This window comes from Martes martes, assembly GCF_963455335.1.
Source record: "Martes martes genome assembly, chromosome: 8".
Classification (NCBI taxonomy): Eukaryota; Metazoa; Chordata; class Mammalia; order Carnivora; family Mustelidae; genus Martes; species Martes martes.
Window position 1 is genome coordinate 36,156,491 of NC_137895.1, and position 16,362 is coordinate 36,172,852.

Sequence of the window (16,362 nt, forward strand, 5' to 3'; positions counted from 1 at the left end):
GGGTGAGGAACGCTAACCCCCATGCAGTTGAAAATCCAAGTATAACTCGGGAATCCCCCAAAACTTAATAGTCTACTGTCGACCAGAGGCCCTACCGGTAACATGAACAGTTGATTAACACATATTTTGTATGTTGTATGTATTATATACTGTCCTCTTCTGATAAGGTAAGCTAGAGAAAACATTATTAAGAAAATCATAAGGAAGAGGGCACCTGGTGCTCAGTCAGTTAAGCGGCTGCCTTTGGCTCAGGTCAGGATCCCAGGGTCCTGGAATCAAGTCCTGCATCTGGCTCCCTGCTCAATGAGGGAGTGGCGGGAGGGGGTCTGCTTCTCTCTCTCCTTCTGCCCCTCCCCCTGCTCGTGCTCTTTCTCATACTCTCTAATAAATAAAATCTTAAAAAAAAAAATCATAAGGAAGAGAAAAGGCTTTACAGTACTGTATTTGTTGAAAACAATCTATGTAGAAGTGGACCCATGCTATTCAAACCCGTGTTGTTCAAGGGTCAACTATATGTGACATTGCTAAGATATCGCCTTCCCAGAAGCTGTTGTCATGTGTACGATGGGATCCCAGGTACACACAGGATTGATGAAAATGAGCCTTATGGAAGGCTTTACATACAGATTGAATTCAGATCCTCCCCTTACTGCTTAAGATCACTACAATTAGGTTGTATTTCTTTTCCTCAAAAGCTTTGTTTAAATGCAAATACAATTGAAGAATAAATGCAGTTTCTATCAGTGGTTTAAGACTTACTGCAGCAGGGGGCCTGGGTGGCACAGTGGGTTAAGTCTCTGCCTTCGGCTGGGGTCATGATCCCAGGGTCCTGGGATCAAGCCCCACATCTGGCTCTCTGCTCAGCGGGGTGCCTACACCCCACCCCCCACCGCCTCTCTGTCTACCTGTGATCTCTCTCTCTGTCAAATAAATAAAAATTTAAAAAAATAAATTAAAAAAAATCTTTTAAAAAAGTGTTTAAATAAAAAGACTTACTGCAGCAGTTGTCAAACAACTGCCCTAAAAATCATGTGGTATCCTGGCTTAAATTGCAGATGACAGACGGTTGATGTGAGGTCTGAGAATCTACATTTTCTAAAAGGCAGAGCCCATGGGATACTAGTGGTCCTGGTGCAGAGAGCTGCTTAAAGCAAGAACTAGCTAGCTCCCCAGTAGAAATAAATTATAGGGGCGCCTGGATGGCTCAGATGTTAAGCATCTGCCTTTAGGACAGGTCATGATCCAAAGGTCATGGGATCAAGCCCCACATTCAATCTCCCTGCTTGGCGGGAGGCCTGCCTCTCCCTCTTACACATCCCCTGCTTATGTTCCCTCTCTCATTGTATCTCTCTCTGTCAAATAAATAAATAAAATCTTATTTTAAAAAAAAAGAGAGAGAGAAAGAAAATAAAGAAAGAAACTTTAGATAGAATATCTGTGCCCTGGGGGCGCCTGGGTGGCTCAATGGGTTAAAGCCTCAGCCTTCGGCTCAAGTCATGATCAGAGTCCTGAGATCAAGCCCCACATCGTGCTCTCCGCTCAGTGGGGAGCCTGCCCTGCCTCTCTGCCTACTTGTGATCTCTGTCAAATAAATAAATAAAATCTTAAAAAAAAAAAAAGAATATTTGTGCCCAGAGCAATGTTTTTCAGATATATAAATCATGGAGGGCAGGGATAGGGGGTTGGGACTTAACAGGTAGGTGCTGAGTCAGTAGGTCTGGGGAGAGCCAGAGACACCATGGTTCTAACAAGCTCCCAAGTGATGCCGAAGCCACTGGTCCTTCAGCCATGCTTTGAGTTGAGAGTTTGAGGGAGAGTTGCGGAGGCCAGGAATAAGGTCTCTCCCTCATCCAAATGATTCCCTCTCTCCTTCATTCTAGAAAATTTCAGCCTTTCCCCACTCTGAGTTCTCGCAGGACTTATAATCATCTCTACCAAGTACCTTGTGTCCTTCTTTTGAGAATTCATACTCCATTCATACCCATGCCTGGGTTCGCCAAACAGACTTCAGGAAAGAATAACCTAGTATTTGCTGAGAGCTCGCTTTCTGCCAAACACCGTAATTGTTTCCTTGGCTCTATCTTCTTTAATCCATAGAGTAAATGACAAAGTAGATATTATCTACGTCTCTCAAGTGAGCAAATTATGGTTGAGAACTAATAACGGTTCCAAAATCACACAGTTGGAAATAGCAGGGTAGAGTTCCCCAGCCCATGCTCTTTCCACTCTGATGGGATTCCCAAAATGTGATCTCCAAACCAATGCAAGTATGTAAGAAGCTACATGGGTGAAACTTGTAAAAATTTTAATGGTTCTATTTATTTTAATGTGTATTTGAAAGGAAATTTAATTATCAAATCAAAGCTGGATTTCACAGCTGTTTGCTCAGAATAAGGATGTTAAAAATTAAAAAGTCAATGTAGAGACAAATATTAAAGAATCAATGGTGCTGGTACATGTGGACAAGGTACAAATGTTGGCATGTAAATGATTCAGTGGGGAGGATCCCTGCTCTAGGCCATTATACCCTCCAGAGAATAGGGGGTATCTGTACTGTTTTGTATCCTTAGTCCCTCTCTGTACTTATAGAACACAGGGGAGGCACACAACTTAGAAGGACAGGACACCTACTCCATATATAGAGACCTCTTGCCTCGTCTGACGTCAGGGCTTTTTTAAGGGGTGTGGGCACATGTGTAGCTGAAGACTATAGGACAGAAAGCCACCTGATGACTTTGACCTCTAGCCCCTCTACCTGTTCTGCCTTTCACTGTGAGACAGGGAGAGCAAAGGAATTTCCACATGCATAGGAACCAAAAACCAGGTTGGCAGAGCCCTGGATTGAGGAAAAACGTACCTGAATCATCAGCTCTGTAATTTACCTGAGTGTCCTCAAAAACAAGAAAATGCAACAAATTCAAAAAGATTAAGAAACCCATCCAAGGGGCACCTGGGTGGCTCAGTGGGTTAAAGCCTCTGCCTTCGGCTCAGGTCATGATCTCAGGGTCCTGGGATCGAGCCCCGCATCGGGCTCTCTGCTCAGCAGGGAGTCTGCTTCCCTTTCTCTCTATGCCTGCCTCTCTGCCTACCTGTGATCCCTGTCTATCAAATAAAATCTTTAAAAAAAAAAAAAAAAAGAAAGAAAGAAAAGAAACCCATCCAAGGTGACACAGCCAGTGGAAATAACAGCATTCTGGTTGGAATAAAAAAATACGGCGATGCTGGTTTTCACCTCCTTCTCTAAATTGCTTCCCAATTGACCTCTCTGAGCTTCAGTTTCTGTGAAGACAATGGCGGGGTGGTTTTGGGCAGGGGGGGGTTGGAAGATTTTTATGTATTTGAGAGAGACAGAGGGAGAGAACACGAGTGGGAGGAGGGGCAGAGGGAGAAGCAGACTCCCCACTGAGCAGGGAGCCCAATGCTGGGTTCAATCCCAGGACCCCAGCTGGGATCATGACCTGAGCCAAAAGCAGAAGCTTAACCGACTGAGCCACCCAGGCTCCCCTGTGATGATAATAGCTTTACCTTGAAAGCAGTTAACAAATACTTGTAATTGTTCATTTATCTTCTATGTAGAAAAGCAAAGAACACTATCTTGCCAACACATGAGTGTTCTGGAGACTTAGCACAAATGACATCTGGGCTCTGGGAGCTGCTGGTGTTATTATTCTATAAAGACTGGGGTACAATGTTCAAAAACTCCCTTATTAAAGTCAGCTTGGTGCACAGTCTCTGAAATTAGATGCAATTAGGGGTTAGAATTAAAACGTATCAACAGTAGTTGATGATTATCTTTTTTGAGCCAAACACTACGCTAGGCCTTCTACATAAATTATCTACTCATAGAAGAACAAGCTGAGTTTTCTAGATGCTCCATAAAAAGGCTGAAGGTCTATTAAAATCATGTCTTAAAAAATGCTCAACATGGCAGAGATAGTTGTAATCCATTGTCTGATCTCCCCTTTCCCATATTCCTAGCTCCTAGCTCTTCATTTTTTAGCTGGGTACACGGTCATCTGGAAAAAAGATTTCATTTCCTATTTCCCCTTGCTGCTAAATACAGTTCTGCGGTGAATTTTTGGCCAGTGCTACATACTACTTCTAGAAAGTGTCCTTAAAAAAAAAAAAAAAGCTCAGGGTTCTTCCCTCTTCCACTCTCCCTCGTTCTTGCTAAAGCAAAGCTGTACTAGCTGGAGTTCCTGCAGCCATATTGGCCCATAAGGGACCCTTAGGAATAAAAGTCATGCCCAGCAGAGCACAGGAATAAGACTAAAGGAAACTGGATCCCTATTATGGTAGACCACACCAGCCTTGAGCTAACTACCTCTCCATCCTGTGAGTATGAGAAATAAATCGCTATCTTGTTTATTCTAAACTGTGATATTTTGGGTGTTAGGTAGAAGCAGCTGAACCTAGTCATCAGTGAAATCCTTTGTTAACAGAAGACCTACTATATCACAGTGGTTTGATTTTTCATATTTATTTTTATTTTTACAAGTCTCCGTGTATCGACTGTGTACCAAATTTCCATATAAATTGGCTTTTAAAATATTAGAAACAGATGTTATTCTGGATCCATTAAATTAAAACACCCTGCTTTGACATTCATCAAGAGTCTAACCCAGAAGTAACGGCTTAAGACCTGATGGGTTATAATTAAAATTTAAAGAAATGTGAAAAACTGCCAAACTGCCAAACAGTGTTCTCACAGAGAGTGAATTTCAAGTAATTCAGAATGAAAAGCCAACTGGCCTCTACTAAACATTAACTGAGATATTGACATAAATTCATCTAATATCAATGCAGAAACACACAGACTATCAAACTCAGGGCAGTAGAAAGCCCGACAGCAAAGCATTCTGGGAGGCGGCTTTGCTAACGCAGTGAGCAAGGCTGGAAAGCACATTTTGTTCAGGACCATACTTAGCCCCTTCACTGGCAGATCCAGACAGGAGAAAGAACCACGTTCCCCAAACCAGGGTTTCTCCGTGCTATTAGTTCAGCGTTGTAACTGACTCTACAAAGATTTTCTCAGGACCAAAAAACAAAAAACCATTCCTGCTTTTAAAAAGCTGTACAACATTGCCAGAATTTATTAGACTTAGAGCAATAAACCTAGTCATCTGCAGTAGCCAACAAGATATACTATACATCTCTCACAAAACAAAGGTTTCAAAACAATGAATTAACAAATCTCATAATTACACCATGAGAGAAAACTCTGATGAGACACAGGCCTAAGTTTACATGGTTGGAAAAAATGTAGGGGGCAGTTTTGCAGAACAAAAGTAGGAGATCAATGTATCACCTCAGCCCTATGCAGAACATATTCTACTAAGGGAGACTTTAGTATGATAAAATCCTCTGATGGGTGTTATCTGCCTAGGCAGGTTTTTATTAACCATAATGAATATTATGGCAAAAGAACATGAAATAAGACGAAATTGTACTGGGCTTTAGTATATAAGTCATGTCACACATGCAAGTCAGTGATAAGGGATGCATGACACATCCCCTCACATCATATTCAGAAAAATACGAACCTGAAGGGCCTTAATAGAATCTAAATAATCTGCCGGCAAAATGAGAAGTAAAGGTAGTCATTCAACACTAAGCATAATAGATTATCGTCCATTTGCATTTTCTTACAAGAGTCCAAAATGGAAATAGTAAAACCTTTTCTGCGATTTCTCAGCTAATGAAAAACCTTAACTCAAAACAAAATTTCAGGCTGATATAATTTCTTAGGTTACTGCTATGAATTGGTGTTGAAAATTCAGGAAGACACTAAGGAATTAGGAAATTTTCCACTCTGGGAAAGGTGAAGAACATCGGAGCAGCAGATGTGAAAAAGAAACAATTGCAGGCAGAATTCTCCAGAGAACACATGACTGAGAGGCCGTCTTTTGAAGCAAAAAGATCCAGTCCCTCAAGTCTTCAAGGAGGGCTTAACCTGTTCCAGTTTTGTTCATTTGTGGCTCTTTGTTTCTGCTGCCTTATGATTTTTCCTTTAGGAAATGTTGACAAAGGCCAACACTATTGTAAAGCTGATGAATGGGGTGACACTGCCATCCTAACTGTCCTCGTGTGTGTTTCTCTCACTGCTGTTTTTTCTGTCCATTGACCTTTTCAGTCACAAACACCATAAATGAGGACCATTAGTCCATCGGAGCAGAAACAATGCTTCTATTCTTCAAACACCAAATGGCACACTCTTCCAAAGTGCTTTCAATGGTTCTACTGAAAGGTAAGTAAAGGCCAAACTTTTAATTAAAGAAAAAAAAATTTCAACTGATGGATGGGTTGAAGTTTGTTCTACAAAAGAGCGAAGAAAAAGAATGGGCTTTGCTGACCTGCCCTGCTTCAGTGATACCCAAGGATGCCTGGCTATGCCTGGGTAGGGCAGTGAAATGCAGAAGGTAAGAAAACTGACCCTAGAGCCAATGACACTAGAGTCCAAGGTACCTCACTTTTCTCATCTGTAAAATAAGGATAATAACTGTACTTGCCTTTTGGGATCATTATGGGGAGTGAGTGAGTTAGTGAGCAAAAAGCGAATTGTTACATGTAATAGAATGTGTATAATGGACATAATACATGTAATGTCAGCTGCTATCATTATCAGTATTATTATCTTCAACACCAAATGAGTGATGCTAGCCATCAAGCAAACACAGTGTTCTTCATTATGTTTATAGTCTCCAAAACCTATGGATTGTGGTCATGAGTATCTCACTTAAAATTTATTTAAGCTTTAACGACACTCTCAAGACAATAGATATTCATGAAGTCTTACCTTTGGTCTTCAACACATTAATCTTCTGAGTTTCCTCCTGCCCTCTGGGCTACCTCTTTCTAACTCTCCTTGGCTAGCATCTCCTTCACATTTTTCTCCCAAAGGTGGATGTTTCTCCCCTGCTTCTGTTCCCTGACCTTCTTTCTCTGGACCCATCTACGGTCAATCACTTCCAACTCCAGAGCTGCCTTCTCCACCTACACCTCCAGCCTGAGTGTTGTTCCTGAACCTCCGCTTCTAACTGGCCATTGATACCCACACCGGAATGGAAGGAAGAGTAATGAAATCCTGGTTCCTTCAGGACCCCCAGGAGTACCACCTTTGGTCTGTTAGCCTCTCTAAAGCTCAGCATCCTTACCAGTGGTTGGTAGATAATAACAATACATCTCATAAACTGTTGTGCTGAAGATCAAATGAAGCAACATTACCTTAAAATGTTTGGAGAATCACAGAGCCTTGGGGTACCTGGGTGGCTCAGTAGGTTAAGCAGCTGACTTCAGCTCAGGTCCTGATCTCAGGGTCCTGGGATTGAGCCCCACATCAAGCCCTGCATCAGGCTCTGTGATCAGTGGGGAGTCTGTTTCTCCCTTTCTCCTTCCCCTCAACTCATGCTCACACTCTCTCTCAAATAAATAAAATCTGTTAAAAAAAAAAAAAAATTCCAGTCTTGTGTAATGGATATTTGCTGTTGTTTGGGGCTGCTGCGACGCTAGTTCCCAGTATCCTGTTTTTTGGGTTTTGGTTTTTTTTCTCTTTTGAGAAGAGCCCAGGTTTACTTTCAGTCCATATGGATAGGGTGAGGCTGTCTTTACCTCCTGATGAAAGGTCATCATACGACATGGCCAATTAGTGTACTATAATCACCTATCCTTGTTGCTGGCTGTGATAACTGATTTAGCATCAAGCCGGGTCAAGCAGAGTCAAATACAGCCCCAGTAGTCTACTGAGAAAGAACATCTTTTGAGAATGAGATGAAATCCTAGCTCTGCTCAAGAATTCCCTGAAGACAGAGCCTGCCAAAGAAGAATAAAGCCAAAACCAAAGAACCCAGATCTAGGTGACAAAGTGGCCATTCCCACTGTAGCTGGAGCCCATCATGCCTGAAACTAACACTTAATCAAACCAAGAAACGCCCCTTACTCCCAAGTTAATCTGAATTGTCATTCTGACATCTACAACCAAAAGAGTGCTAAATAAAACAACACGTTGGAATTATGGATATTGCTAGTTGTCCTTTTAATATCTTAAGCTTAGTAAGTCTGAACCCAAAAAATTTTCCCCATCATCCATCCCCTTTTTCATAAAAGCCCCTTAAGTACTGCCATTCCTTCAACACTGTCATCAAAGTTGTGCTTGAGGGCTCCTTCTCCCTCTGCTCCTACATCCATTTTTATTTTTTATTTTTTTTTTTAAGATTTTATTTATTTTATTTGACAGAGAGAGAGAGATCACAAGCAGGCAGAGAGGCAGGCAGAGAGAGTGAGAGAGGGAAGCAGGCTCCCTGCCAAGCAGAGAGCCCGATGTGGGACTCGATCCCAGGACCCTGAGATCATGACCTGAGCCGAAGGCAGCGGCTTAAACCACTGAGCCACCCAGGCGCCCCATCCATTTTTAAATGGGTTAAGGATATTTTTACACTATCCAGAACCTCAGAGAAAATCCGACTTGCAAGTTTCCCTTGAATCCACCTCTAACTTCTCTGTTGTCGTCTCATTCAGGCTCTTATTATTTCCTGCCTGTACTGTTTAGCATGCTTACTGAAACTGCCTGTTCATTTTTCTTTCCTTGGTTAGGCGTAAGTCCCCTTATGGAAGGAATTATGCCCTGTGGTTTGTCTTTTTTTTTTTTTTTTCCCAGTGCCCAACACATATTAGGCTCATAATAAATAGTTGTTAAACTGAAGTAAATAATTATCCCTGACTGCTTTCTTTTCCCCTTTGATCCACTATACACTGCTGCAGATAGAGAAACTGCCTGAAATCTAACTCTAGCATCACTACTCTGTTCCACAAAATCCCTCATCATGCCCTATTTCTTACAATAATAAACACCCTTCACAGCCCAACATTCATAACCATCCCCATTATACTTTCTGAGCCAGTCTCCCATTACTTCTCCAGAGGCATCTTAATGTCATCCAAACTTCCCAGCCTCTAGGCCTTTGCTCAAACCATTTCTTTCCTTCCTCTGCCCAGACCACTGTTCTTCATCCAGTTACATCTGTCCAGATAGGCTTCGATCCCCCATGATCAACGTCACACTCTCCCCAAAGTCTTCCCTAGCTATTGTTGCAAATATGCTTGATTTTGACATTGAATACTCACACATTCCCATTAATCACACTGAATTCTTTCTACGATTAATAGGGATCCTAAATGGGATGACATGTGGAAGCCATTTTGGAAGGAGTAGGAGGAAATAAATGCATTGAACATGGGGCATAGGTAATTCTAATTTTCCCTCTTCCACCCGCTACTGAAAATCACTGCCCAAAAAAAGGAACTTTGTCATAAGAAAATTATTTACTCAAAAAAAAAAAAAGAAAGAAAGAAAGAAAATCATTAACTTGCTCATATCTCCATCTACTCAGTGATGAACTAGACATTATCAAAGGGTACTACAGATAGAATAGTGAGCAAAAGAGACTCACCAACTGTGAGAAACAGTCAGCTTAGTAGAGGAGGCAAATAAGTGTACAGACAATTTCACCGTAGTATGAAACTAGTACTCTAACATGAAACCCTGACTGCTGTAGGAGAACAAAACAAACTCCCAATAGTCTTAGAAGATCCAAAGCTGGGATGCGTGAGTGGCTCAGTCAGTTAAGTGGCTGCCTTCAGCTCAGGTCATGATTCCAAGGCCCTGGATCTAGTCCAGAGTGGGGCTCCCTGCTCAGTCAGGATTCTGCTTCTCCCTCTCCCTCGGCCCCCACCCCTGGCTTGAGCTGTCTCATACTCTTGCTCTCTCTCAAGTGAATAAATAAAACCTTAAAAAAGAAGAAGAAGAGGAAGAAGAAGAAGACCCAAAGCTTCCTGAAGACAAACACGTCTACGTACGTCGAAGGAGTTACGTGAAGGAGTAAGACAGTGGTGGAGATGTTGCCAGGCTGATAGTCAATAGTTTCAAAGACCATGAATCAGAACAGAAGATGGTAAGCTTAGAATCTGGGGTGGGGGGGTTCATTTGCTGGAGTGAGGGAAGCTTGAGGGACTGAGTAAAAGGAATCACTGCCATGACTCTGTCTTGCACTATTGTCCTTCATGAGATGGAGGGGAATTTGGCTAGATATCAATCTCCCTAATGGTCTTTGGGTTTGATTCAGCCATTGTCTTGTTAGAACCTGTTTTATTTCCCCAATGCATTGTTAACTTTTAAGAAGTAGAAAAGCATCTAATTTATCTTTTGGAGTCTAGCACATAGTAGGTAGGCATTCGATATATTTCTGATGAATGGAATTCTAACTAGAAATGATTGGTACTGATAAGCTGCACTCACCTTTTAGAGAAATTCTTTTTAGAATTCTTCATTGTTTTAAATATATAGGACATTATCACTTTCATCTAAAGTAGTTCACTCACTTTGGGCACTAACCTCTGCTCATTCAGGGATAATTAACTGTGAAAAACCATCAGGTTAATTGGCTTACCCAAATGTCTTTGGCTTTCATTTGCCACTTAACCTATAATCCCTTCATTAGAATCCGTCTTTAGGGATAAGCCATTATATTTAGAAAGCTCCAGTTAATATGTAAATAATTGGCTAACAGGAGAGGGGAATGAGAAATCCTATAACATCCAGAGCCTGTCACAGTTTGGGGAGGAGGGATGTGTTTCAGATTCCTCAAGGAACTTAAGTAAATTTCAGTGTTGGGTGCTGGACTGGTGGGAGCAGTATTAAGTTTCAAGGTCCCGGCAGAAATAGAAGGCACTAAGTTTTTGGATGAATTTCTCATTACACATGTTAACACATTACTAAGCTTGCTTCTTTCTATCTTGATCTCCCCCTCCTAGATTATAAACCCTTCAGTGGGAGAGACAATGACTTCCTAAACAACTGGCATCTAAAAAACTTTTTTTAAAATTGCCACCCTATAGATGCTGAATGAAAAGAGGCTGCTGGAGTAATAAGAGGCCTGTTGTCAGACATCCAAGGGATGGGGCCCCCGAGTAATTGCCTGCTTTGTGCAAAGTATGTCTGAGAATGCTCAGTCTTGTTGCTAAAGAAACATTCTTCGTGGACCCTCCTTCCACGCCTTTAGGAGTTTTTCCCATGAGCAATAAAGGAGTTTTATGAATTTCATCTAATACCTCAATGCCCCCTGGAAGGAAGGAAGGAAGGAAGGAAAAAGAAGGGAAGGAAAGAAAGGAAGGAAGGGAAGGGAAGGGTAGGGAAGGGAAGGAAAGGAAAGGAAGGAAGGAAAGCCTCTAATTCAAAGCAGTCCCAACTGCAGGTGACCTAAGCCCAGAGCTGCTAGACATTCACTCTCCTAGAGCTTCCTCAGATGAGGCGGCTTCTTCCTCATCCAAGTCTAGTGTTTGGCCAGACACTTGTTTCTCTTACTGGGAGAAAATGTGGAAAAGGAAACTTGATTCAATATTTTTCAAGTATCTATAGTTCCTCAGATCAATCAGTACTGTCATTTTCAGAATTTTTACAGGAAATGTGCAAGAAAAAACTTTAAGGGACCCTAAAAGCTAATTAATAATCCATTTGAAAGAAAGATGTTCATTTCAAAATTAAATGGTCAGTTGCCCAAAGATTTTTTTTCCAAGTATTTATAAGAAAAGCATTTTACAAGATTAGAGCAAAAACTAAGCCTGAGATTATCAGGAAAACCATACTCCCAAGCATTTTATTTCACTGATTAAGAGAATCCTCTACCTTAACATTAGCTTCTTAACACCTTAAAATATTTTCAATGCCTTGCAATTGGCATGACAAAAATATTAATATTTTCTACACAATTATTTATTCACTGTATTCTTAGCATGCCATCCTGACATAAAATATTACAGTCACAACTCATCTCCTTCACAGTGTACTAAATTGAATCAGAGTCGCAACTTAAAAGCTTAATGAAAATATCCTGATTCTGCTTTTTCAAGTCTCAAGTCTTGAAATTAGTACCAAAAGGGGTACTAAGAAGCTTTTTGTTCCAAAAAGTTAATTCAAGTATATGAACCACTTCAGAACACTCCATTATATATATCACTTATGAATTTCAGGCCATTTCATAGGTTTTCATACATTCAAAGGTCTATAAAAAGATGATTCAAATGTTTTTGTACTTAATATATCATACTGTTTCCCTTACTCTGGGGTCTTGAGCATTAGTGATATGTTTTAAAGGACGACTGGTTCCTTATAATTTTTTTTATTTACAAAAAATAAAAAAATGTTTGACTATTTCTTAAAAGAAGAAATAAATATTAGATGGATAGTTTTTTCATGATGTTCAAAGCTTTCAAAAATGAATGGGCTCAGGGCGCCTGGGTGGCTCAGTGGGTTAAAGCCTCTGCCTTCCGCTCAGGTCATGATCCTGGGGTCCTGGGATCCAGCCCTGCATCGGGCTCTCCTCTGCTCAGCAGGGAGCTTGCTTCCCTTCTCTCTCTCTCTCTGCCTGCCTCTCTGCCTACTTGTGATCTCTGTCTGTCAAATAAATAAATAAAATCTTAAAAAAAAAAAAAAATGAATGGGCACTATCAGACCCCAGATTCCAAGAGGAAAAAATACAAGAATAACCATGAAAAGTTCAAGAGACCTATTTTGTGCATGGTCTTGTTCTATGTGCTTTAAAAAAAGAAGTAATCTTTGTGCTTAAGCATTAGATCATCCAAATATACATGTAAAAAGTACTTTATAAATTTCAGAACAGATATACTAAGTGCCTGGTAGTTTTTCCCAACTACTCAAGTATTACCCTAAATAAATAAATAAATAAATAAATAAATAAATAAATCACATCCTTAAGGAGAAATCATAAACTTCACTTTTAGGCAAACAAGAAAAGTACTTTCTGACTACGACCACTGCTTGTGAACCCACTAAAATTTCTCAGCCTGAGTACTAACAGACCATGGAAGTTAGGGAACAAAAATTTAAACCAAGAAACCAATAGACTCTACGAAAATAGGAGATGGGGGAAGAAAGAGATTCGTGTTGTACCATCCAGATGTTTGGCTTATCTGTTAGCCTAACTCCTGTCTTCTCTGAATTAAGTCTTAACCAAATCACCCTTCTTTATCTACGCTTCTGCTGCAGCCAAAGAGAATAGCCAAGAAAGTTCTTTCAGCAAAATGTTTGCAATGATCCTTTGTCTTTTCCACTTAAAAATTTCCATATGTTGCCAATGTATCCTTCACAGGTACGCATAGCATAATACCACCTTGCCTTTGTATCCAGCTTTTACAGAATGTGCTTGTGTTCATGATTATCTGGAATCCTCGTCACCACCCTGTGAGTAAGCGGGTGCAGGCAGATACGGGCAGGAGAAGTTGGAAGTCCTGCCTGACACAATGGTATCGGTACATTTCAGAGACACCCACACCAAATGCAAATCTCAGTTCCGCATCCACTGCTCTCCCTACATTACTGGCGAAAATGTCACTCCACCCCCTCCCACCAACCAAAAAAATATTCTCATGTTGAATCCCCAGCCTCGGTACTTCAGAACGTGACTATATTTGGAGGTAATGCCTTTAGGAAGGTAATTTAGTTAAAAACGAGGCCATTAGGATGAGCCCTAATACAATCTAACTGGTGCCCTTATCCAAAAAGAACCCTTACACAGACATTAGGGACATACATGCAGAGAAAGAAAAAAAAAAAGACCCAAAGGAGACTGCAGAGCAAAGGTGGCCAGTTGGAAACAAAGAAGGGGTCTCACGGGAAACCAAAATCTGCCTATACCTTGATCTCAGACTTCTCCCTCCTAGAACCATGAGAAAATAAATTTCTGTCGTTGAAGCCAACTCGTCTGTGGTACTTTGTTACGGCAGTGCTTACAAGAGACCATAGTCCTATATAATTACATACACTACCTGTTGATCCGTCAGAGCTCTAGGAAGACTAGATTTCACACAAAAGCCTGGTTTCGCCAATACTACGTCTGGTGCTGTTTCTCAGCGACAGGGGTTGAACTGCTTTGTGAGTAGAAATAGTACTTTAAGAGGTATCTTATTCTTAGTCCGGCCAGGATTGGTCTCCGTTGTCTACCAGAGGTAAGAAATTTCCTGATCATGCCAGTGGGGCATTAACACTAGCTAAACACATAAAATAAAACACTAGGGCTACTTCATATTTACATTGAGATTGATAAAGCTTACAAAGCACACACACGTGATCTCATTTTATCCTCACAATACTGCTATAAAATAGGAAACTGAAGCTGGACAGTTAAGTTAGTTAAAGAGCACACACTTAATAAGAGGCAGAGAAAGACCTTGAACACTGTTCTTCAAACTATTCCATTTAACCTTCAAAGCAGCTCTGTTCCTCCACATGTACAATAAATCTCCAACGAGAAGTGTTTCTAAGATGATTTGAAAGTAAAATCCTAGCCTATTATTGCATTTTGTCTGGAATCCATATATCTGCCCTCAAGACTCAATAAAGCTATAAAAAATGCCTTTGTACCATATTCTTTTAATTTCTGCATTTCAAACAGAAAGTCTTCTTTTAACACCAAGGAGTCTTGGAAAACGTGAGTCAAAGGAAGGTGCTCGTTGTCTTCCAGTGACGGGTGAAAAAGGCAGCTTTATGAAAGCCAAAAACTAACCTATAATTTCATATTACAAAATATAATAGAAAACATATTCTGGCAGAAATTTTGCTGCCTGCATCCCTTTTTGGCTATAAAAGTTACACACTCACATACATCTGAGAAAGATCAGACTTTGAACCTATGGCAGCAACATACACACACAACATGGGAAGTTTCACCAGGGTTGCCTGTGATGACAGGAAACACAGACATCCCTACAATAAAATCAGCCTCACAGCTAAATCACAGAGTCTTTTTGGACACAAGAATATACGATCCCTGATGAAAAACAGAAAGGCAAGGGGAAAACACTCTAATTTAAAGCTAACACAGATGAGCCTACACAAAGTACCCAAACATTTGGTCCACAAACCACCAGCAACTCTCTAATTTGTCATGGAAGGCAAGAGATATTTCATCCAAGAATGAGAAGTGAAGGAGATATTAACTCCACCATTAAAATTTATTGACATTCACTATAGAGTACTCTCTAATATAGATGTCATTCGGCAACCAAACTTTAATAATCAAGAAATAAATTAAGGGAAGCTCTCAGGAAGCTCTGACATTTTTCGCTCTGGAGCTCTTTAAATGACATGGTAGGCACTTAAAATACACATGCTAAATGTTAAATGAAAACTATCAGCTCTTTCAGATCTCATGCTATGTACAGACAAATTAGGAGGCACCAACATGTCTTTGTGAGAATCTTAAGCACGGTTCATTTTACCTTTTTGCTGACTCCCAAACTGTCAAACTTGGGGCAGTTGGATATTAAGGGTATCTTCTTAGCACCCCATATCATGATTGCCTAATTAGCTCATCTCCATTAAGTTGGAAACTCTAAAACCAGACCACAACATCATTTTCATCCAATCCTGACCATCACTGCCTTCACTAAACATAATTTCTGACACACTGGTGATTGCCAATAAAAGAAGAAAATTTTTGATAAATTCACTAGATATGAAATGAACAAGCAGAACCAAAGTATAAGAATGGAGGATGGTGGGGCGCCTGGGTGGCTCAGTGGGTTAAGCCTCTGCCTTCAGCTCAGGTCATGACCTCAGGGTCCTGGGATCGAGCCCCACATCGGGCTCTCTGCTCAGCGGGGAGCCTGCTTCCCTTCCTCTCTCTGCCTGCCTATCTGCCTGTTCTCTGCCTGTCAAATAAATAAATAAAATCTTCAAAAAAAAAAAAAAAATGGAGGGTGGTATTCAGTCAGAGGGATCAAAGCACAAATCTTCACTCCAAACTATAAAAAATAAAAATAAAATCTACGTTCATCTTTTATCAGAAGAAACACCTAAAATCCACATTATATGTTAAACACCCACTCACCTACTCTAGAGCTAGCCAAATCTTGATTCAAATTCTTTCTCTTAAACTGACTAGCTGAGTGGTTCAGTTTTCTCCTCTGTAAACTTTACCACTTCTGGTAAAGATAAAATAAGGTAATAATTAAGTAAGAGGGCTCTCTTGAACTTAACAAATGACTGTGACTATAATAAATTACCACCCTTGCCTTTCTGGACTCCATAAAAGAGCACTTTTTTAAAGCTTATTTATTTATTTGTTTAAGCAATCTCTACGTAGACTCAATGTGGGGCTCGAACTCATGACCCTGAGATCGAGAGTCGCATTCTCTTCCAACTAAGCCAGGCAGGTGCCCCAAGAGGGCACTGTTTCCCCCTGAAATGTTGCTCAATATCATTACATCTAGCATTCAGTTACTAGTGCTGTCTATCTTTTCTCTTAGCATATTCTCCAGGACCTGTCTTCCTCTCTCCCCTATTACGCCAAT

At 40.6% G+C, this 16,362-nt stretch overlaps 1 protein-coding gene across 2 annotated transcripts in view; it reads right to left on the bottom strand.

The window, feature by feature from the left end:
* The window catches only part of TMTC2 (transmembrane O-mannosyltransferase targeting cadherins 2), a gene marked incomplete at its 5' end in the record, with an annotated part of 430,973 nt that overhangs the window by 266,252 nt on the left and 148,359 nt on the right, over positions 1–16,362 (bottom strand). The gene's annotated exons all lie outside the window — the stretch shown is intronic.